The sequence below is a fragment of the Eptesicus fuscus genome, chromosome 20, assembly GCF_027574615.1.
Source record: "Eptesicus fuscus isolate TK198812 chromosome 20, DD_ASM_mEF_20220401, whole genome shotgun sequence".
Classification (NCBI taxonomy): domain Eukaryota; kingdom Metazoa; phylum Chordata; class Mammalia; order Chiroptera; family Vespertilionidae; genus Eptesicus; species Eptesicus fuscus.
In genome coordinates, this window is record NC_072492.1 from 8,505,082 (window position 1) to 8,528,660 (window position 23,579).

A 23,579-nucleotide genomic window follows, 5' to 3' on the forward strand; every position below is an offset into this window, starting at 1 on the left:
CAAGTCCTTTTACTTCCCTTTAGAGCAGGAGATGGTCGGAGAAGAGGTTTCAAACTGTGCTCTGCAGAGTGAGCGGGGGAAGGGCAGCACCCACCCCCAAGCTGGCTCTTATCTACTGAACTTTCACAGGAGGCTTCCTGGGAACTCAGTTCTGAGGCTAAAAGATATTCCTGATAACGGCACCTATCAATCCCCTCACGCTGTGACCTTTGGCCAGGGCATAATCTGCGCCCACAGTCCTGATTTACGGCAGTTTGTGACTGGCTCTGCCAGTTCCGCTGTCCTCAGTGGAGAAGAACACAGAGGGGGGAGGGTGGGGGGGTTCCTTTACTGAGAACGCAAGTGAGGACAGGGCAGGGCATGGGCCCCACAGCCCTCGCCTGCAGCTCGTAGGGGCTGCAGACCACCTGGCCGCTAGCGCTCAAAGGCCCCGGGAGTTTCAGGGGTGAGCGGCTCATTGTTATGGCCCAACTGTAACCAAGCGAGAAGTCATCAGTGGTCGGTCAGCGCATCCCTAAAGCTTTGTGTGCGCCATGTCCCACCTGCTGGGCACTTCCTGTAGATTCCCAGGGGATGACTCTTGTCCTTTTGTTATTTTTTAAATTATTATATTTTTTAATCCTCATCCAAGAACATGCTTTCATTGATTTTAGGGAGAGAAAGGGAGAGGGAGAGAAACATCGATGTGAGAAACATCCATTGGCCGCCTTCTGCACGCACCTTGACTGGGGATCGAACCCAAAACCTTTGGGTGCATGGGCCAGTGCTTCAACCAACAGAGCCACACCAGCCAGGGCAAGACTCTTATCCTTTTATAAGAGGGGGTAAGGTTACACTCCCCACAAATACACACACTCACACCATACACATATGTCAGCACTTTCTTCCTCCACACACACCCTCATGTGACACTCCCATATCCCCCATATACACCTCAGGAACACGTGCACACTCCCACAAACACACACCCTCAGGTGACACACCCATATTCCCCATATATCCCTCAGAAACACATGCACGCACCCACAAACACACACACCCTCATGCACACCTACCTCTCCCATTGCCCACACACATCCACACAGCTCCACTCTGCACAGATCCACTCTCCCCACACACCCATAGTCTCACCTACCCCTACATACACGTCAACACCCCCCACACTGCACACGATCCCTCCTCCACTGCTCACACATACACACCAACGCACCCCCACATAAAAACCTCACACCACATCCACCCTATTCACACACACACACACACACACACACACACACATACACACAGCCCCTCACCCCTGCCCCACACATGCCAAACACAAACCCACACAAACACACCATCCCAGCACCCAAAGCTGAGCAGCGTGGTGGGCTCAGAGCCCGGGGCTGTGAGGGAGGCTTGCTCCTGGCCCCGACTCTTCCCACACAGAGGGGAGGGGCCGGGGCCGCTGCCAAGTCTGCCCAGAGGAGAGGGGGTGAAAGGCCTGCGTGCTGGGGTTGCGAGGCCCACGTGTCTCCCTGGAGGGAGAGATAAAGCAGGTATGCAACACCTCACAAAGTACACAGAAAGTGGAAAGTGCGCGCCACGAGATAAGCCCGGTCTTGCACGGGCTCTGAGAGCCCAGCCAGGAAGACAGCCTCCTGCCAGGTGGGGAGGGGCCGCCTGGGGCTTCAGAGGCCTGGCCTGGTCCTGAGGTGACAGGCAGAGGTGGCGTCTGGGCCGAGGAGGAAGGGGAAGACTTAGAGTGTCCTGGGAGAGTGAGCAGGCGTGACTGGGGATGGGGGGCTCCCTGGAGGACGAGATGCGGATCCTGACACTGGGAAAGCAAGGAGGAGCCTTCGCTAACTTGAGGGGCTGGAGAGGGACGGGGCTAGGCTTTGCCGGAGGGAGAGTAGCTTGGTGTCAAGTGCAGAACGGGCTGGAGAGGAGAGGCAGGGAGAGAGGGAGACCATGGGAAGCTCAGGTGGCAGGTGAGAGAGTGGCCTGAAGTGATGGCATGGGAAGGAGAGGAGGCGCAGGGACAGCGTGAGCAGAGGGCAGACAGGACCCGCAGGCGACGGTGCCCTCAAAGCTGCAGACAGCATCGCCGCCCGCAGACGAGGGGGTCAGGAGAAGGCACGGGTTTGGTTAAAATGACGCGTTTTCCTTGGCACATGCGGAGTTGGAGATGGAAGTGGTATTTGTGAACAGAACTACCTAATTGGCATCGACTGCGCAGATTTTAAACTCAGGAGGGAGAACAGGATTGGAGAGGGACGTCGGTGCTGCAGGCATGGATGTGGATGAGATGGTAGAGGGTGAGGAGGAGAGAGAAACAGGAAGAAAACGTGTTGTGGGGAGTGGGGGGTGGAAGGCAGGAACCCTGAGATTCCGTGAAAGAGGCACATTATCCCGGCTCACCCTATCGACAACACTGAGAGGAAAGTTATCGTTCCCCCTTTACAGATAAGCTATGAAGAGCTCAGAGGCTAAATAACGTGTCCAACATAATGGACCGAGTGAGCCATGGAGCCAGATTGTGAACCCGGGTGCACCTGACCCTATTGTTCCCACTCTTTCCGCACGCGGGGTTGGCACGCTGGCCCTCTGTGTCTGTGGGGAGGGTGGGTTTTACTGGGACACAGTTGGGATCCTCGGCTCCTGCGTGGCTGCTTTATGATGTAACAACAGAGTCGAGGAGACTGTTTGCCTGCAACACGTACTACCTGGCCTTTTACAGAGATCGTTGGCTGCCCTGAACTAGCCATGGCTACTTCCCATAGGAGCCGAGGTCAGAACCCTGAGCCAGGTTTGCTTTTGGGGACTGGGAGAAGGAAGGCAGGTGGGGAGCCAGAGGGAATTCCCAGGAGTAATAAAGGGGCAATACGGGGCAGGTGGCAAAGAGGATGAAGGAGGACACGAGACCAAGACAGGGGGCTGACCACCCAACGCCTCAGAGCTGTCGGGAAGGGCGTGTCCTGAGGAAAGGTGGTTGGGCTTGGCAATGAGACTTTATCAGAAGAAGGTGGGGACAAAAATGAGAGCAGCTGCTCAGCTGTCTAAGGACTGAGTGCAGATTAGTCTTCAAATATTTGGTGATGAAATGGCGGGGGCCAGGCTATGGTGGCATAGCCCGTTTGAAGCATGCGTTTTCCAGAGGAAGAGATACGGAAAATTGAGCAGGATGTTAAATGCAGGAGAGGAGCCAATGGAGAGGAAAAGAGGACGTTAAAGTTACAAAGAAAAACAGGGGGTGCCTGGCCATGTCCAAGGTGGAGGTGGGGGCCAGGATTCAGAACCCAGAGAGAGAGATCAGCTTTGCCTGAAAGGAATCAGTGGGAGAAGGAGCTAAGATTTGTTTGTTTGTTTGTTTTAATATATTTTTATTGATTTTTTACAGAGAGGAAGAGAGAGGGATAGAGAGTTAGAAACATCGATCAGCTGCCTCTTGCACACCCCCCACTGGGGATGTACATGCCCTTGACCGGAATCGAACCTGGGACCCTTGAGTCCACAGGCCAACGCTCTATCCACTGAGCCAAACCGGCCTCGGCAAGGAGCTAAGATTTGATGAGCACCTCAACATTTATTGGGCCACTTTCTCCATTTTCATCATCTCATTTGATGCTCACAGCTCTTGAGAGCCTGGCACAAATCCCCACGACACAGGTGGGAACTGAGTCTCAGCGAGGTGTCACGACTGGCCCGTGAAATGGTGCTGTCGGAGGGCAGAGTGGGCCCGGGCCAGCTGACGCCGCGCACAGGCTCGCTTCACACACACAGGCCTGAAAGGACGTACTCGGGTCTCAGGCTGATCCGTTTTGTCTTCGTTCCTCAGCACAGGTCCCCTCTGATGGAGACGCCTCAGAGCACCAAGGTGCCCCTCTTGGCGGCCCGTCATGTGCCAGGGTACGGGGAGAGCCAGAGGCTGCGCGGAGAAGCTTTTCAGCAGCCACCGGGTTGCTCATGAACAGCCATGATGCCAGGCTCCGTCCAGACTCCGGCGCCCTGTGCCAGGCTACTGACGCCCCTGCCATGCCCCACCTGCCCCAGAAGGGCCCGGCAGCCTTCAAGTTCTCCCACTGGAGCTCCCATGGCAGCAACCCTGCTGCGGACTTAGACACCCACAGAGAAGTCCCGTCCCCGCTGCTCCTCCGGCCAATGTCCTTTTAAAGACTAGTGATTGGAACCAAGCACCGATGTCCACATGGGATCCCACGAGCATCACTCACACTGCACCCCTGCACTCCTCCTCGGCTCTGACTGCTGAGCCAGAGGGCCCCCTCCTCCATCTCTTGGTCCCATCCAGTTGGCACAGGGCAGCAGATGTCAGCATGTTGCTTGCAGAGGCAGATGCACAGCCAGCGCTGGGTGAGAGGCCACGCCTCACAGTGCTGGACGCTGGTGCTATGACACAGCCCCACCCGCACGCACAGCCCGGCCACACGGTCGGCCCACGTGGAGCTCAGCAACTGAAACCCTCGGGGCGTTTTCTGATAAGCAAGCTAGGCCTCCGCTATGCTGTCCGGGTATTATTTATTTCTTGATCCCAAGAGCAGGACTTTATTTTTATCTTAATTCAATTTCGTCTAGTCAGATGCAGCCCAACCTCAGCGGCTTGGGGACTGCCCTCCGGAGGCTGATGGGCTGTGCTCCACCCGCTCCATAATTTATGTTTCCTGGCCTACTTTTGTACCTTTTATTTATATTTCACCCCAAAAGTGTATGTGTTTCCTATAAGCTGCCTCAGCCCTCCTATGGTATGATCTGAATAAAGAAGTTGACATGGCCTTTGGTAAAACATGCGATGAGAGGTTTCCCATCCGCGTGGTCTCCTGACGAGGCTCAAACCCAGCCCTGTCCCCCTCTCCCCAGTAGCTTCACCGCCTCTGTGCAGGCCTTGGAGGCTGCACTCGGCGCAGCACCTCCTGGAAGGCGTGCAGAGAGCCCGGCGTGATGGAGACGGGTTATCCTGACCCCCTGGAATCTTCTGGAAGTTCTATGCTCAGCCATCATCTAGCGCCTCAGAATCCGGCTGGTCTCAAAGCACAGTGCCTGGCCCATATTTGAACCTCAATAAATATTTGTTAAGTGAGTGAGTAATTTAAAAAAAAAATGGGGATTAGGCTGGTCTCAGACACCTGAAGAGATATCATGAAAGAACATTCTAGATACGACATTAAGGTAAAGGAAGATTAGAACCCGCCTGGACTCTCTTTACTTGTTGATTTCCCCAGTTAACTATTCTCCGTGTGTCCCACTGCCCACGCGCAGGGAGGAAGCAATTCCTCTCCCGCTCTAGCATCACCCAGAGGGAAAAGTCACCTATAACCAGTCACTCTCGCGGTTCCTTAGGAAGACACTGTGTCCGAGGCCACATTCCTTCTTTTCACGAGACCCACCCGGTTGTTTTTTCATTCTAGAAACAGAACGCGTTTGTTTCCTTGCTGGGAACAAATGCAATAGTTGGCTTTCATTTTGCAGCAGCCACATTGTTCAAAATATGCAAATCCTGAAGAACTAGGCTCGCACTCAGCCTGAGCGCACGTTCCCTTCTGCGAGGCTGGGGAACTGAGCTGAGCTGAGCAGCAGCTGCAGATTCCGACCCCCCACATCACACTCCCCCCAGGGAGTGTCTCACGTTACTTACATCTCCCTCTCCTTCTTCCGCCCGGCTGTCAGCGTGCAATCTACATGCACGTGTGGCGGTTCTCCGTCTAGTGCGCTTGTCCAGCTCCTGAACTATCTCCCAAATCACAGGGCACGCTTCTGTGGGGTGGGCACCTCCCGCTGCTGCCGAGAACGGGTGCCGAGTAAAGCTGTGCTAATGGAAGCAGGAGGTGGACTGAACTCAGTGCCCCTGGAAAACAAGAGAGGTCTACACAGGAGGGCTTCCTGGAATTTATCTTCAACCTCTGGGCACCCTGATTAAGGGCCAGGACTGAGAAGAAACACTTAGGCTATGCATTGGGAATCGGGGGCATTCCCTCTGGGACCTGGTTTGGTCTGCAACTGACTGGCTGCCAGAACGATGCCCAGGGACCCCTATGGCACAGACTGAGGCCATAAGTACTGGACTCACTCTTAGAGACCATGAGAGCGGCGCTACTCACACTGTGTGCAGATCACCTGGGGGTCCTGCTGAATGCTGCTTCTGACTCAGTAAGTCTGGGGAGGGCCTGAGACTCTGCATTTCTGATAAGCTCCTAGGTGGCACCGCTGCTCCTAGTCCCAGGACACTTAGAAGACCAAGGACCTGCTATTTCAGAGATCGGGAAACTGAAGCCAGCAATGAAGTGACCTGTCCAAGTTCAAGCAGCTGAAAAGCAGCAGGTCCAGGGCTGGGGCCCAGGCCTCCAGGCCTCCAGGCCTCCAGGCTGCCAGGCAAGTCCTCTTTCCCGTCCATAAGCTGCTGACTGGCCTCCCCAGAGCCCTGCTGAGCCTCGGGCAGAGCAAGCAGGGTAGTGGTGGGTGGAGGTGTGCCCGAGGGAGGTGATGCACGCTCATGCGGCAGGTGAGTCATGAACCATCGTGCCTCAGGCCTCAACCTGGCTGTGCTGTGTGCCTGGGAATGCGCTCCTGACCAACCTCCACGCTCCTCTGCGTCACTTTGGATGCCAGAGCCGTGAGGGCATGAATGCCCATCACACAGGCAAGGCAGGGTGCAGAGGGAGGAGGACACGTCTCCACTGGGCAGGCCACATGCAGCTGAGCCAGAGCAGATCTGGACTTGTCCTCCCAGACAGTTCTCCCAGGGGCTCGGCCCAGGGAGCCTCCGACGCCTCTCCAGGGCCACCTCTGGGGCCCCTCGTCCTATCTGGTCCTTGGAAGGCATTTGGGGTTTTTCAGTGCCCGACCTCAGTCAACTCTGCCACTTCCAGGCAAAGTGACCTTCTAGGTGGGCCTTGCATTAGAGGATCGCAGTAAAGTCCTCCCCATCGCAAGGGCCAGTGGATTCGGCATCACCATCTCAGACCCCCTGGCCTCCTACATGGGCACATCCCTCACAGCGGCTTGTTCTCCTTTGCAGAGATCAAAACATGGAGCTGTACACTTAGGTCATCCCTTCAGACTCCTAATGACCCAGGACTGTAGGACCTTTGTCATCTACGGCTATTTAAAGTCAAGTCCTGCCACTAATGAAGTCCACACATCACACTACCTCATTCCCACGATTTACCACAGAGGTGACTGAGAGGGACCCACAAACCCAGGGGAAGGTGGGCATTCAGGGGGAGGGGGAGTCCAGCCAGGCCCTGCAGCCCACTCCCAATCATTAGAGCCTTAAAACCTCTAGAATTCAACTCATTTCTCAGTGAAATTACAGTGGGTGGGAAAGAGAGGGCCCATCCTGGCTGAGTCTATCACTGCTGAGGTCGGCCCAGAAACCCATTTGCAAGCGGGACCCAAGAGCCTTCTGGGTAAAAACCAACGCGAAGGGAAATGGGAGTAAGACAGACAAGTTTGGCCTGGTAACCGAGACAACACCGTATGTTCAGCTTCCTCCATCTTATAACAACCCCATCTGTTCTCAGGGAAAAGGGGCTATAGGAAGGATTAGGCGGCTTTTTGGAAAAAAATCTGTATGTGGTACTGGGGGCCCTTGTCTCAACGCTTGGAAGCATCCAGCGTAAAGTTGGGTTGTACTAGTTCCTGGTAGACAGAATGATATGTGACAGGAGAGAGAATGAAATAGTAAACCACTCCTATTTGGATGAAAGGTTCAGACTGTTAGAAACTAAATACAGTTATCCCCTGTGTTATATGGGGGCGGGGGGAGGGAGGTGGAGGGGAGAGGAAAGGCAAAAATATCGCTCAGTGTCTGGTGTGCAGTGAGCTGGCAGCCACCCTGAGCAGCAGAGGGAGCGGCCCCGCCCTGGGAACACCCTCTGCATCTCGGCATCTAGCTGAGAAGCTTTGACCTGAGCAGCTGAGCATTATCTCAATTACCTGTGCCTGCTTAGCAAGATGCGCCCTAAGGCAGTGGTCGGCTAACTCATTAGTCAACAGAGCCAAATATCAACAGGACAACGATTGAAATGTCTTTTGAGAGCCAATTTTTTTAAACGTAAACTTCTTCTAACACCACTTCTTCAAAATAGACTCGCCCAGGCCGTGGTATTTTGTGGAAGAGCCACACTCAAGGGGCCCAAGGGCCGGATGTGGCTCGTGAGCCGCAGTTTGCCGACCACTGCCCTAAGGTATCAGAAAAGCCGAGCAGGCGCATAGGAGAGTGATGCTCAGCATAAAACGGAACAGAATTAGGTGTTTCAATTGTGCACGCGTTGCATTTTGGGTCTGGGACACTGAAACATGTTTTCCGTGTAAGTTCATGGTAATCGCATCTTCACTTAATGACATTCGGTTGACGAGAGGTTTTACAGGAACGCTGTTTCCTGTCCCGGCCTGAAGGCCAGGCTCCCTGGGTGAGGGTGGTCCCTGGCCAAGGACTCCACAGCAGCCTCACGGTCTCCTTCCTCCCTTCATTCCTTTCTTCAACAAACACTCGTCTCCGGCCTCGGGCTCCCTGATCCCAGACACTGCCCCTGCTGCAGCTCCTTGAGCGTTTGCAGCTGGTAACTTTCAGGAACATCCTGGGTTCTATCCTAGACCTCCCGATGAGAGGCTCCGGGGGGTGGGGTGGGGTGGGGAGGAATTTAGTGGTGCTCAGGGGACTCCGAGGCACCCCTCCCGAGTCTGAAACTACCAGAAGGACCTTTTCAGCTGAACCTGTGCTTGGACGCTGCCCTCTGGGTGACCCCTCTCTCCCACTGTCTCCCAGGGCGCAGGGAGTCTGGCTGCACTGCCCAGCCCCAGGCGGCTCTGTCAGCTGTGAGGAACCCTGCGTGCTGCCAGCCCGCACTGTCCCATCGCCTGCAGGCAGTGCCCTGCCAGCGTGGGGGGGAGGGGAGAAGGGGGGCAGCACACTGGCTTTCCTCCTGTCTCCCCCGCACTTCGTTGTCAAGAAAACCAAGGTTGCCATGGTTTAGGGAGACGGTCAGGAGGCTGTCGGAGCTGGTGTGGGAAAAGGGGGAAGGAGCCAGGGGAGCCGGGGGCAGGGGCGTTGAGGGGTGAGACGGTGGGGGACACGGTGATGGTGACAGGAACGGCACGGAAGTGAGAAACTGAGGTGGGAGAATGGGGGCCATGGGTGGCCCCTGGACCGGCGGCAGCAGCAGAATCATGTAGGGCCGTGTTAGACGTGAACATCCGTGGTCTCAGCCCTGACCTTCGGAACCAGGGACTCGGAAAGTTGAGCCCGTTTGTGTGCTTAAAAGCTCCCCCAGGGATTCTGGGGTGCACGTCGTTTGAGACCCACTGGGCTGAAAAGCTGTTATTTTAAGCAGGCATGCTGCCCTCCACCCGGGGTTTTTCCAATGTTTTTGAAATTCTGCCTTGGGCATAGGGACCCAGAAGAGAGGGACTGGGATCTCTAGTGTGACTCTCACACAGACCGCCGCTTGCTCTTGACCCGGGGCGATCCGAACCTTCCCTGCAGAGACGGGAGGAAATGGCTGTCGCCTCTGCTCTCTCCTCCGCCGCCCCCTGGGCCATGGGCACCACGGCTGCTGGCCCCTCTGGGCCGCGCACCTTTTGCTGGGGGGGCTGTGGGGCTGGAGAGAACCCTAAGGAGCCTCTGGCCTGTGTTCCTTCCCAACCGATTCAACACCGAGATGCTCCTTTATTATTTTTCTATCAAACATCCCTTATCTTGGAGTACGTTCCTGCCAAAGAGACTAATCATTAAGGAATAATTCATTCATTTCCCCATGATTTATTAATCAAACACATCCATAACTGGGTAGGCAAAAAGCACAAACAGACGGAGTATGTCTTCCATTAGAGTTTCGAAACTTTTAAGACAATCCATTACTACGGCCACGACCCTAGGGACCTGGGAGGACCAGGTGGAAGGAGCGAGTGCAGCTCTCAGCCCCTGTGTGAGCAGAGGGGACGGACACGGTAAAACAATGACCAACATGCTCGCAGGCTCTTGCCACGCTCCCCCACCTCAGCCCACTCAGGACTCGGCCCCTTCCACACGCCCCTCCCTCCCTCTGTCCTGGGATTCCCAGAGGCATCCCCTAGGCCCGGACCAGAGCCGGGAGGCCTGAGGGCCGGCCGCACTGCTGCTGCTCCTCCAGCTGCTGCTCCTCCAGCTGCTGCTCCTCCAGCTGCTGCTCTCCCAGCACGTCTGTCCCTGCAGGGCCCCCTCCTCCTCTCGCAAACACTAGCGTCTGTCTTCAGTCCTCACCCCTGAATGCACCAGAGCCCCTGGGAGGCCTAGCGAACGGGGGTCTGCGGCCGAGTGGGCAGTGAGCCCCGATTCCCCCACAGCATCCTGGAAGGCACGGCTCGGCCACAGCGGGGTGCAGGGCTGAGAAAGGACTTCTCCCAATGAAGCCTGCAAAGCTGTCAGACAGATTCGGGGAGAGTGGGGCTGAGGCAGATCAGGCGATGGGTCCCTCTGCCCCTCCAGTGCCTAAGGCTTTGCAACTGCTTTAGGTGGGATGGGCCTCGGTTGCTTAAGATACTTGTCAGCCAAGGCATCTCAAGGCCTCGGAGTGAAGGAGCGGGAGGGGGAGGGGGGGAGGGCGGTGTGTGTGGAGCTGGGAGAGACCTGCCACAAACAAGGCATTTCCTGAAGACCTCTTTATTTTTACTTATTTTTTAAAATGTATCTTTATTGTTCAAAGTATGGCACATGCCCCTTTTGTTTCCCCTTTATTTTTAAAATGTGTATGAATGTCGCCTTTTGCTCCATGTGCTTGTTCGCTACTGTTAAAATGTCTCCAAATCTCCAAGTAAAATTGGTCATTCCTGTGGGTTTGCTTCCCCCTTCCTGCCCCCCACACGATGGCTGGCATGAGCCTCACGCGGGCCCGGCGGGCACAGCGGAGGAGGAGTTCTCGGGGCTGCAGTGACGCTCGCCCAGGGCTGCTCAGCCCACCAGCCAGGCCCACCCCGGCCCTGGCCCGGCAAGCCCAGCCCCGGCTGAACATCCCCACTCCCGGTCAGAGGGCACCGCCTGTCCAGACTCTGCTTCCACGGGAGAAGCCGGAGGCCCCGCGATGTTCAACGGCTCACCCGGGGCCTCACCGTCTGTGACTGGCGAGGCCTGGGCTGGAGCCCACCTTTCCAGACTCCCAGCCTGCTGCCGGCTGCCACCTCACTCCTCCGCTCGGGGTGAAGGCCAAGGGCTGGCAGCGCCCAGGGACCTGCTCCGGCGGAGCCGAAGCGCCCGGTCAGGAAGCCAGGTGGGTGGGATTGTGTCCGGGCACCATTCTGTGCCTCTTCTATCAGATGGGACTATGAGCGCCCGCACTGCACGCTCCCGAGCGTTGTTTAAGGGGCATGCTGGGCCTCATACATGAAGGGGCAGCCACGTGGGGGTGGCTCTGGGGCAGACTTGGGTGAAGCTTAGTTCGTCCCGGGCTCCCTCTTTCACCCCGTTTGCAGCATCCCAGCACACAGGGGTGAGGGAGGGTGGGTATCCCTGGAAGCTGACTCCGTAACAGTGACGGCAAACCTGGCCCGTGACCCACATCCCCTGGCACATTCCTCCGGAGCCGAGGGGAGTCAGACATCAGGGCTCACGTCACCGAGCTGCTGGGCGTGGCCTGGCCTCCACCAGGCTCGGCCAGAGCCACCGCCGGCCCAGGGAGGTGGCTCCTGAGGTGAAACCCACCTATTGCTCCCATCACTTACCTCCACCTAAAAGTCACGGCCCCGGTGCCCTGTGCATCAAGTGACTCAAGCTAGCAGGAGCCCTGATGAAGTACAAGCTTACTCATCAGTGTCATTCTACATTAAATCCGTAACACTTGTACTGCCACTGTCCTTTATTCCAAAGCCCTACTCGACACAGTGAAAAGCTTCATGCTTTTTATGTATAACTTTTGAAATGGGTTTGGTAGACATGGAATCAAACAGAAAAGGGCGGGGGGAGAAAGAGGAAAAAAATACTCTACTTCCCATAAAGCAAAGACGCTTACAAAGAGAACTCAGGTACGGTCTGGAGGTGGAATGAAAGCATAAAAGCAAGAAAGGGTCATGGAAGGGGTGGGTTACTTGAAGTGAGCAGTTCAGCACTTCTGACCTGACCCCAACAAGCGGTTGAGTGGCCTGAGGTTGTGTCTTGTTACTCGCCTTCTCCATAAATAGGTCCGACACGATTATAAATAGCTTCACCCTTGAAGAGTTTCTGAATGTGCTGTACCAGAGTAGACGGGAGGGTGGGACGGAGGGAGGTCGCAAGGAACCAGCTCACAGAACCAGAGTCCTGCCTCCCCACGCAGCTCATTTCCAGGCCCCTGAACGTTGGCAGCGGAATGAGAGGCGCAGAGGAGACGCCACGGACGGAACTCCGGCAACGGGGTGTTAGTTTGGAGTGTAGTCTAGGACTTGGCGTAATATGAAACACCATGGTTTGATGGTAACCCCCACGAAGTATGATTTGACCCTCATACAAAATGTAATGCAAAGTTCCCCCTCATTATTGCAAGCACACGCATGCATACACACTCACACATTCATACATACATCCCCTCAAACACACGCACACACTACACCTATTCATACTCTCGTGTGGTCCCTCTCTCCTCATGTATGTCAGACCCAGTGAGGGAGAGAGGGCATTGCACTAGAAGCCAGACATGGGCTCCTGTTTTGACTTTGCAGCCTGCTGGCTAACTGGCTTGGTCACTAACTCTCCTTTGGAGACCACACCTTCATCTGTAAAATGGGTTCTTACAACCATCGAGTGAGAGCACACGTACAGTGATACCTAGTGAGGATTGAGTGTTCGCTAGGTGCCAGCACTTGCCATGGTGTGTCCTCTGTAGAACTCACTATAACCCTGCGAGGCTGTCATGCACGTGACCCAGAGAGGTTGCGGCACTAGTTCAAGGTTACAGTTAGTGACCCGTGGGTGTCAGACTGGCACGAAGCAACCCGAGTCCGGAGCACTTGAGCTTTGAGACCCGTGGAGCGCACTGCAGTTGCCGTCGGAAGGTGGGAGGAAGTTGAAAGCGGGTGCTTCCGGAAGTGTGGTCAGTGTGCTGCACTAGCACAGACTCTTCGCTCTCTCCGCAGGTCCCCGTGAGAAACCCCCTGCAGGAGCATCTGCACTTTAGTATTAGCTCTGCCACGCGGGTCCTTCATAGCCCAGCGTTCCAGACCCTCCTTATTAAGAGGAAACCATAAAGTTCCACTCTGGCCAAGATGGCGTGGCAGGGACTGCATTTATCCTCCCGCCTAAACAACCCAAAACAAACAAAGCATAGGAAGCGACAGCTTCTAAGACAGTGGGCATCTGGCAATGGAAGGCAGTAATACCCAGCGTGTCGGCCAGGGTGCAGGGAGGAGGAACTGAGGGAGGGCTGTCAGACCCCCAGAGCTGAGGATGTGACGGTAAGAATCCAAGCAGAACAGAACAGCTGGAGTTCAAAGAACAAAGTCTCAGAGAGAAGAGAGCTGCCCAGAGAGACCAGCAGAGCACTGGTTGGCCTGCGTGTGTGAAAAAACAATCCCAAGGCCGGGGAGGGGCGAGGAGGGGCAGTCATCAGAGAAAATTAGAGACCACAATGCAATGATAAACCTAAATCTAGTACACAAATTTAAGAGATTGTGTCAATAGATTTTTTTAAAATTATCCAATTATATGTTGTCTACAAAAAAACTCACTTCAAATATTATATTGGGCCCAGGCAGTGTGGCTCAGTGGTTGAGCATCAACCTATGAACCAGGAGGTCACAGTTTGATTCCCAGTCGGGGCACATACCTGGGTTGCAGGCTCAATCCCCAGTAGGGGGCATGAGAGAGGCAGCCAATCAATGATTCTCATCATTGATGTTTCTATCTCTCCCTCTCTCTTCCTCTCTGAAGTCAATAAAAATATTTTGTAATATATATATGATATGTATTTCATATCCTATATAATAAAGAGCTAGTATGCAAATGGTTATTACGCCCTCCTGCTGTCACGCCTTAATGGCTCAGACACTCAACACTGGGGAGAGAGGAATGGGGACCAGCCAGGCTGCAGCCCAGGAGAGGGACAAGCCGCATGCCCAAGGTCCCCTGTGGCTGCAGCCGGCCCAGGCGAAGCCGGCCTAGGTCCTGGGTGCCTGCAGCCAGCCAGAGGGAGGGAAGCCTGAGTCCCAGGTCTCTGCAACCAGCCAGAGGAGGGAATCCTGGGTCCCAGGTGCGGGGCAAGGCAGAGGCAGTTAGGGACAATCAGGCCAGCAGGGGAGCAGTTAGGGGCAATCAGGCAGGCAGGCAGGGGGTTAGGGGTGATCAGGCAGGTTAGGGGTGATCAGGTGGGCAGGCAGGTGAGTGGTTAGGAGCCAGTGGTCCCAGATTGCAAGAGGCAGTCGAACATCCCCAGAGGGGTCCCGGATTGGAGAGGGTGCAGGCCAGGCTGAGGGACTCCCCACCCCCTCTCCCAGTGCACAAAATTTGTGCACCGGGCCTCTAGTTCTTTAATATTGGCATAGACATGCCCAATGTCAAATACTATATTTTCAAGTTCCCCACAACCAACCATTTCAGCAGCCCTCAGCTTTCCCCATGTGGAGGTCCTGGGGCAGGTTATAGCCCTCACACCCCCTTCTCTGCCTTTGCTTCCCAGTCTGCGTTACAAAGCTCAAAACAATCCTTTTGAAAGGCAGGACCTGCAATGACAGTGGGGAGGCAAACTGGGCTAAGCCAGAATCCTCTTCAAATGACAAGGAGAAGGCAGAGTCTGGAATCCACCACACCCGCATCCAAATGAGTCCTTCAAAGTAGCCAAGCTGGGAGGATGCAAGCTTGACAAACCCCTCCTGCTGTGCGGCCGGAGCCAGCACGGCTGCGCTTGGACTCCAATCCTAACGATGAGGATTCGAGGCCTTTGTGTGTGTTTAATGCATTTAATCCTCACAACAACTCTGTGGCGGTAACTGTGTGATCCCATTTCACGGATCAGAAAATAAGCCCAAGTGCAAGCAACTTGGCCGAGATTGCGGGGCTAGGAAGTGGTGGAACCTCCAGAATCCATGCTCCTCACCACTAAGCTGTGCCCCCCATCTGTACATTTCATTATTTTGCACAAATTGTTGGATTTCCCCCAAGTTGTATCAATCTATTTGAATTTTAGTTATTTCTAAAAAGTAACCTATTATCCAAGGAAAATTACCAACACACACTCAATACAAAGGGATTTGCTGCAGGCTCCCAGGGTTCCACAGCTGCTGGAGGAATGGCAGCCTCCGGGGTCATGAGTTCTACCCAAGTCCTCACAGCTGTGAGGCTGGGCCGGGCATGCTGGTCAACCCCCCACCACATTCTGAGGTGGTCACACCTCGAAGCAAGCAGGCACATATATGGCAGGTGAGGGGGGCCTCTTCCAGGACCTGGTGCCCCCGTCCTTCACCAGAGTACCCAGGAAGGTGGCAAACAGCATTTTAAAGATTGCTCCTGCCTCAGACATGGGTGATGGACAACTTCTACCCCACCCAGCTTGCCCAGAGCTAGGGATAATATTCCTGCCCAATGTCTTTGATGGGCTCTAGGTTTGGGGGTGGGAGTGAGGGGCAAACAAAACGTAGCTCAGCTATCAGCATCCCTCCCAGCCCCAAGTTGTGCTCACCTCGAGGCCCTGCCCACTCCCCTCACTTGTTTCCAGGTAAAACTATGCCTTTCAGAGACCCTCATGCTGGGACGTGGAACACTCAGCGTGCTGGGACCAGGTTGGAAGTTGGGATAGAGGTGAGAAGGGAAGATGTGAGGGGGTTGGGGGCCAGGAGCCCTAGTACCCAGGCAGAAAAGGGTGAGTCCTGGGAGCTTACACATCTATAGACCCCACCTCAGACATCCTGGGGTCCAAACTTTCAAATGTATTAAAAGTTCTCCCCAGTGGTTTTAATGTGCAATCAGGGATACGAAGCTCCCCTAGATCCGAGGTCAGCAAGCTTTTCCCATAAAAGGCCGGATGTGAAACATTTTCGGCTTTCCAGGCACCTGTGACCTCTGCCAGTTCTCCTTCTCCTCCACCTTCCTCTTTCTCTCCTCGTGTCCTCTTAAGCTTTTCCTCGTCTTCCTCCTCCTCCTCCTTCTTCTGCAAACCTTTATAAATGTAAGAACTATTCCCAGCCCATGGGCAGTACAAGAGCAGGCCGCAGGCTCAGTTTGCTGATCCATCCTAAGCCAACAACTCTCAAATACTACTAGTTCCTGAGCCAGAGATGAGTGGGCTCTGGGTTGTGGGGAAAACTGGCTTCCAGAAACCCAAACCCTCACCTGTAGCGTTTGCTGAATCCCATGGGGTACATACTCCCACCCACCCAGCCCGATCTTAAACTACCAGCGGGACGTCATTGAGCCAGAGCTGGGAGGAGACACCATAGCAGCGGCCCAGGCAGCTCCAGCGCATTGCTCTGTGGGAATCACCTGGGAAGCTGCTTACCAGCTGCCTGGAGGGTCTGGTGCTGCCACGTATGGGGAGCCCTGCCCTTGTTTCTATGAGGAAACAGTCCATTCATTCAACACATGTTCACCCAAAGCCCCTGGAGGAGGCCACAGCCTGGAGGAGGGACTACACAGACTGACATCTCTCTCATCATTGATGTTTCTATCTCTCTCCCTCTCCTTTCTGCTCTGAAATCAATAAAAAATATATGAAAAACAAGACAAAACAAAAGCTGACGGTCGCTTTCTGATCCTAGCATGATGGAGTTCTTTATGCGCCACAGCAGGAACGACAGGTGCGCCTTGCCTGGCCTGGTCCCTACTCTTTGCTGTACCCTGGACCCCCTAACAAAGTCCATTTACCCTTGACTTCTGCTGTGCTGGTGCCTGAGGATAGGCCGTGACCTTTGGGGTGTGACTACAGACTGAGAAAATGGATGTTTTTCACCAAGAAAAGGCTAAACTTGACAACGTTGGTGATTTTGCAGTCTTTTTCTTTAAGTGCTCATCTATACTAATAAAAGAGTAATGTGCAAATTGGTCAGGACACCCTCACAGTAACAACCAAACAGCAGGCTGCGTGGGGCAACCAGGCTGGCAGGGGCGGGCAGTTAGGGGCAATCAGGCCAGCAGGCAGATGTGGTTAGGGGTGATCAGGCTGGCGGTGGGGGGGGGGGGGCGCAGTTAGGTGCAACCAGGAAGGCAGGCAGGTGAGCAATTAGGAGCCAGTGGTCCTGGATTGTGAGAGGAATCTCCAACTGCAGTCGGACATCCCCCAAGGGGTCCCAGATTGGAGAGGATGCAGGACAGCCCTTCAGAAACCTACTCCATGACGTTCATTGAAGGTAAACTTGCACTTTTTCCTGAACATGACCATCTCTGAACCTTTGACAGAGGTGACTCAGGTCACTTTTTATTGCCCTGTTGGATATTAACCAGTTTCACTCTGAATTGGCAGTTTTATCTCAGCATTCATTTCCCATTTGCTGTATGAACCCCAGTTTCTCATGTCTTCAGTGAACCAGCTATTTTTCTTTCTGCCCCCTTATGTATCAATTCACTTCAGCTGTGTAACAAAACTCCAAATGCAGTGGCTTCAAACAAGAACCATTTATTTAGCTCGTGATTCTGTTTTGGCTGCAACATGTCTATGGTCTGGGATGGCAGGACTAAGCGCGCAGGTTTGCTTGCACATCGGTAGTTAGTGGCAGAACACTTGGCACATGAATAATCTACAATGGCTTCATTTGCATGCCCAGTGGTTGGCCAGCTGACCAGCAGAGCAAGAGGGACCACTGGACCGTTTGTGTCTCGTCATCCAACAGGCTAGCCCGGGCTTCTTATACAGTAGATCAAGTATGTCAAACTCGCCCGCGGGCCGCATGCCTCGTTTATTTGGCCCACGTTAGCCTTTGAGTTTGACATGCTTGCAATAGATGCTGGACTCCTAGGGCAGCAAGCACCAATATGCAAATACTTTTGGGACCTCTGCATATAGCTCATTTGTTATCATCCGATGGACCAAAGCATGCCATGGCCAAGCCTGGTGGAGCAGTGGAGCAGTGGAGCAGATACGTGAGGTGTGGATAAATGGAGGACCATTGCTGCAGTAACTTACCACACCTCATTCATGAGTTGAATAAAAGTTTGGCACGTGCGAACAAATAGCTGTGTCTGAGGATTATGCTTTTACAGGATGAAGAGATGCCCAAAGGGAACCCTGTAAAAGAATAGGGGTCATAGAAGTGAAGGGACAGGGAAGGGAACCATGATCCAGGTAGAGGGAACAGCATGTGCGTAGTCAAATGAGACAGGAAATCTTGCTCCAGAAAGCCGCCCGCAGTGGCTGGAACCGAAGGCAAAGCCAGCATGCCTTGATGGAAACTTCTGTTTTATTCAGATGTGCTTTTATTTAAACACTAGCGTTCCCATTGCAGGAAAAATCCTGCAATAGGATTTCCTGCTGCACTCTACCCCACCTCCGCTCCTCCCTTGTCACCTGCTTTGCCTTCTCTGCCAGCCCGCCTGCTTTTCCCTTCACCCCCGGCCCTGACTTCGCTCCTCCCTTCTCCTCTCCCCGGCCCCCTCCCCCCCCCCCCCCCGGCTTGCTTGCTTCTTCGCAGCTTTGCTCCCTTCTGCAGCTCTTGGCTTCTTTCTACGCTGTCTTGATATGCAAATTAGCCGCCATCTTTGTTGGGGTAATTTGCATACTCGCCCTGATTGGATGGTGGGCGTGGCTTGGCTGGTGGGCGTGGCTTGGGTGTGGTGAGGTGCGGTCAATTTGCATATTTGTCTATTATTAGATAGGATAAGGAGGTGGGCTACCAATGGCCAGACCATCGTAAAATGAAACTTTAACTGTTTTTGCTTCGGCCTTTTGTCTTTGCCCACTGAAAAGGTTGGGAGGTCGGGACCTGCCTGCCCTGGGAGGAGGGAGACCTGGCCTGTGGTTGATTGAGGATCAGGTCTAACGGGCCATCATGGTCTATGGGGAAAGGACAGGAGGAGAGAGAAGAAAGGACTTGCCTCGGGAAAGGAAGGGTTTCTCCAAGATGTAAGAGAGGCACTGGGAGGAAGGAAAGAGAGGATGGGGTTATAGGAGGGGGTTGGCAGGGAGTGGGGTGATAATCCCAGAGACATGCCCAGGACGGGGAAGGACATGCAGCGGGAAGAGCTGGGGTGGGGAACCTGATAAAAGACAGCAGTGAAGACCTTTGCTCTAGAGTCCAGAAGCCTCCGAGAGGTCCACAGCAGAGACACGACGGAGCCTCTGCTTCCACTCAAACCAAGCCGCTCGCCCGCCTCCAGCTCCACCCAGTCCCCACTCAAGCTGGACCTCCCCCAGGGGCCAGTGAGGACGCATTTGGTCAGCGTCCCACAGTTCCCAGTGACCTCTTTCCTTGGTCCCTATCTAAGTGCCTCATCTGGAAAACACACACTACATCCCCCCTGCACCCCCAAAGCTAAGAAAAAATCCACGGGGGCCTGGGCTGTCAGTGGGACAGTGAGGAGAGCGGCGACCCCGTCCCTCTGCACCTGCTCTGTAGGGCCTGGTGGCGTGGAATGAGCCTGCAGTGAATCAGCGGGCAGATCCCCGAGCGGCCCTGCGTTGAAGAGTCTGCATGAGAACACGGACCAGCTCAGACTCCTAACCCCCTCCCCAAGGCAATCTCTGTTGGTTCATGTGTGTTGCTGTAAAAATTGTGTGTGTGCCTACACACAGTGAGCCGTAGCATCCTCAGGTGTGTATTTCAGATATGTTTTCAAACAGAGGAAGAGGGAAAAACCCAAACACCCTGGGTTCCTGCAGGAAAACCTGATGACAATTGCTGGGTTGGTTCTGTGCAAGTCCTGAGTTATTTTATGCAAACAGGGTGAGTCTCAAAGACAGCGGGAACGAATCACTCAGCTTCATTACCAAAGTCACCCTTCCTTCATTGCTAAAGTGTCCGTCGGCTTTTCCAGGGACCGCCATGCCATCTCCTTCTCAGTCTCCTGGTCACAGAAAGGAAAGAAGGCTGAAGTGACCTGCACAGAACGGGAGCAGAAAACGAGATTCTCTCCTTTAAAGCCAGGGGGAGGGCGGGGCAGAGAAGGCCAGGCTCACAGAAGAGCAGCTCAAAGCTAATTAAGCCGCCCAGGAGCTGAGCAGGCCTCTCCCTGGCTCCCTGCCAGCCGCACCGAGCGTTTGATGTTGCTCTGAAGTCCCAGCGCAGAGCCCACTCCAGGCCCCAGAAGGAGGGTTGATGTTACAGCAGCCAGAAGTGGCAGGAGAGGAGGAACATAAGAATGGAAACCACCACCGATTGTGCAGCATGAGAGGGCATTTAAATCTTATCTTGTTATATAAATGATTATGTCAGTAAATAATATTTTAATCAAGGGGGCAAAACATGGTCCCCAAATGACACCTTAGCCCAGCGATTTCCAACCCTTTTCATCTGCGGCACACCAAGAAATATATGTTTTGCCAATCTGACAAAAAAAATAGGCATAATTTTGAATTATTCATACCAGACAGCTATTGTTGTGTTGGCTGTTGTCATTTTTCCAAAATTCAACAATCTAAGGGAAAAGAGGCCAGTGCTCTAGCCTAAATAGCCAGGTATTGCAGGTTTTAAAAATTCTTGCGGCACCCGGTTGAAAATCGCTGCCTTACCTGGCCTTGTCGTGGATTAGACGCCACCTAGTGTCTGATACTGGAACTACAAGCACAGGCATTACTGCATTTGGCTACTTTTGCGAGGCTAAATCATTAAGTAACATTGCGACATCACTCATTCACAGAGTCGCCAGGAGTCAGAGCGGACACACAACAACAGAACATGCCTTGCAGCTTTTCTTTCACTGCGACCTTGCTGTAATTATGCACCCACCTCAGGCGATTTTGGGTCTCTACAAAGGGCTAACACAAGTAATGCTCAGAATGCTAATAATTCATGCAGCCTTTCAACATTTACAAAGCCCTTTCACATAAAAGACCTCAAACCAGAGACAGGAGGCAGGCAGAAAGGTGTACTTATCCTCATCTTACCAAGAAAGAAAACCGAGGAGCAGAAAGACAAAGTAACTTGCTCAAGGTCAAAGATGGCTTAACATCGGCTCCAAGTTCAGTGCAGTTTCCTCCGGTCCCCACTGCCCCCTCCCCGTGCACACCTCCAGGAGGTTAAGGTGGAGCACAGGCCTGGCTGCAGCTGAGTCGCCTGCAGGCTTCAGACCAGTGGCCAGGTCCCACGTCCAGAGACTCTGGTTTAACCAGCGGGTACTTCCTGGGCACCGGTATTTTATAAAGCTCTCCAGAGGAGGCTAATGTGCAGACAGGGATGAAACCACAGTTTAGAGAAATAAAACAGAAGGGGATAAAGTAATTAAGCTTGAGTCTCAGAGAGCTGTATTGCCACTAAAACACCACCCACACCAGACACTGGCTCGAATGTCAGAGAATCCAGAACTGTCCTTCTGATGCCCATCTCGATTATGCAGGCACACGCAGACCACTCACAGACACACAGATACACACAGACATGCTTACATACAAATACACAGAGACACACAGAGACATGCTTACATACAAACACACAGACACACAGAGACATGCTTACATGCAAACACACAGAGACACACAGACACACACAGACATGCTTACATAAAAACACACAGACATGCTTACATACAAATACACAGAGACACACAGAGACATGCTTACAAACAAACACAGAGACACACAGAGACATGCTTACATGCAAACACACACAGACATGCTTACATACAGACACACAGACATGCTTACATAAAAACACACAGACATGCTTATGTACAAACACACAGAGACACAGACACATCCAGACATGGTTACATACAAACACATGCAGAGACGCACATTCATGCTTACATGCAAACACATGCAGAGACACACATACATGCTTACATGCAAAGACACGGATTCATGCTTACATAAACATATACACACGTGCTTACATACTAGTACAAATACATACACAGACACACAGACATGTTTATATACAAATACATGCAGAGACACAGAGATATGCTTACATAAAAATACATGCAGGATACAGATACATCCAGACATGCATATATACAAACACATGCAAGGACATATCAGACATGCATACATAAAAACACATGCAGAGACACACCCAGACATATTTACATACAAACACACACAGTGATGCACAGACACACACAGAGACACTCATGGACACATGTACCCAGAGATACGCAGACACACACACAGGCACACACATGGATTTGACAACTTCACAATGCCTAGGAACACATGTTTATCCGGATTAGGACTGGCCCTCTTTTCTAAATAATTAAGGGAGTTACTAGCATTAAAGGGAGTCCCGGGGTCCCGAAGTCCCCTCTGGGGTTACAAGACCCCTTCATGTTTATCAGAGGCTGTTTACCACTCACATCAGATATAAGGACTCGGAGAAACCTCCCAAACCCCAGCCCATTCCCTGCCTCCCTCTCAGAGGAAGAAGCATCCAGAAAGGTCTCAGGTCAAGCAGTTGATGCCGCCAGAAGGCGGTGGCCCCCAGAATTGGCCACATGGAAAATGGGTGACTGCATTTCCTGAACTTCCAGTTGCATCTGGTTGAGTCACGCAATGTTTTCTGTACTTGGTGAAGACTGGGTTAAAGTCAAGTCTACAGTCAGACACCTGCCCCACCCCCTCAGACCTGCCCGGCCAAGCAGGAGCGGCTATGGCCAACCCCGCATAGAAGCCAGCGGTGCTGGGGCTGGCAGGGGTGGCTGTGTGTTCAAGCCTAGTCTCAACTCCACACCCAGGCCAGGAGACAGCACTCTCATCAACGCTCCAGGTGCCTGGGCATGAGTGCAGAGCATTCATTCATTCATTCACTCACTCAGCAAACATTTACCCAGCACTGTTATGTGCCGGGCTCTAGATATAGGGCAAAATGACAAAATCCCTGCCCTCACGGAAGTTTCAGACAAGTCGGATGGACAGACTGAAAAGAAGATAAAAAATAATACACATACTCATTCGCTAGCAATTAATGCTCCGAGAAAACAAGGTGAGGAAAGGCCAGGATGCAGAATTGGAGCTTAAGGTAGAATGGAAGAGAAGGCGACCGCTGAGCAAAGGCGTGAAGGCAGTGAGAGGGCAGCGCACAGATACCCGGGAGAAGAGAGGACTAGAGCAGTGGATGCAGAGGTCCCGAGCTGGGCGGTTCCCGGGGAGGTCAAGGGACAGCAAGAGATGAGTCAGAGGGAAGAGGAGGCAGATCGTTAGGGCCTTGCGAGGCCTCCGGCTTTTCCTCTGAGTGAGATGTGAGACCTGCAGAGGAAAGGGGGGAGTGAAACGGAGAGAAAAAACCAAGAGAAGAAGAAACGTAGAAAGAGGTCTATCTCTGGAGGCAAACAAAGGGAGAGGGCGTTAAATCCCGCAGTGGTGCTTGGTCTCCGCTCCACGGCCTCCCCATCCCCTCTGCTGCTTCTGCTGGTCTACCAGATGCCTGCATGTCTGAGCAAGCTTGGCCGTCTCATTGCAACGCCTGTCACTGCCCAGGAGACCTCTGGCTGACCCAGAGCTGGGCATGCCCCATGGGCACTGGTCTTTCTTCTTAGGGGCCAGTCCTGCTGGCAGTGGAAGGCAGAG